Source organism: Amia ocellicauda, unplaced genomic scaffold, assembly GCF_036373705.1.
Source record: "Amia ocellicauda isolate fAmiCal2 unplaced genomic scaffold, fAmiCal2.hap1 HAP1_SCAFFOLD_288, whole genome shotgun sequence".
NCBI classification, from domain to species: domain Eukaryota; kingdom Metazoa; phylum Chordata; class Actinopteri; order Amiiformes; family Amiidae; genus Amia; species Amia ocellicauda.
The window spans coordinates 5,001-6,151 of NW_027102852.1; positions in this window are offsets into that span (position 1 = coordinate 5,001).

Consider the following 1,151-nt stretch of genomic DNA (forward strand, 5'->3'; position numbering starts at 1 on the left):
CATACACCCCGGTCGGGAACCACAGGGAGGTGAGGTCAGAGCCCGTGAAACCCCGAAAGACAGACCCTTAAAGGCCCGCAAGCCCTTGGGGTGAACGTCTGGGGCGGGCAGCATACACACTCTCCACGGCGGGCCGCGAAGACTTAGCGGGCGCAGCCGCCGGAGCGGGCCGCCGACGAGGCCTGAAACGCGGGGTGCGGCCGGGACCGTTCCCCCCCTTGCATTTCGCTGGATGATCAGACAGTCGCAAAGAACCGTCTGAAAATCCGGGCCAAGTCCAGAAAGTGTCCGTAAAAGAGCTAGCGGGGCCCAGCCACTTTCCTCCAGCAAGTGCCCTTAGCTCAGTTTTGACCTCTCTCATTGCACTAAGTGTCTTCAAAAACCCAGTTCCTGTATTTCCCCCGGCACCGTAGAGAAATGCTGACAGCCTGGAACACTGTGGCGGCTGCACACGGCACTCCCATGCCCGCCGCGAGCAGCCTAGCCCCGCCTCAGACCCGCGAGAACCGCCCATCGGCACACGGCCCGCTGTGCGCCCGAGCCGTTTGGTGTAAAAACTGTCCAAAAGTGGTTTCGACCACTTAGGAACATCGTAGAGACTCGAAATAAAAAGGATTTTGTTGGAAAAAGCGATTCTGAGGAAGGCTGTGTTAAATTAATTTCGGGAAATGTCGTTTACCCCCCCCCAAATGGCTCCGAAGTACCCCCCCCCCACCCCCCCCCTAAAAAACCGTGTTCCGGGGTTTTTCGAGAAAACAAACACACGGGGTATATAGAGGGGACTGAGACGAATCGAATGACGTGCTTTGCAAAGAAATCGGGGGCTCACAGCCCCCCCAGGAGAGGTTCAAAAGTCGGAGGACTGGTCACCTAACTCCCATTGAAGTCAATGGGGAAAAATGAAAACTGTCAAAAAGGCTTAAAATGGTTCAAAAACCCACTGGGGCAGTAGATAATCATCCTATTTGAATTTTAAAAGTCTTAGTTTGGCGAAAAAATACCTTTTAATAATTGTTTTAGGGGTCAGAAAATCAGCTCCGGCTGCCTGGTCACCTAGGGGAGATAGAAAATTTTTCTAAGTTTTTCACTCGGCCGCCTGGTCCCCTAACTCGAAAATTTTAAAGTGCTCCCATCGGTCCCGGGATAGGGTG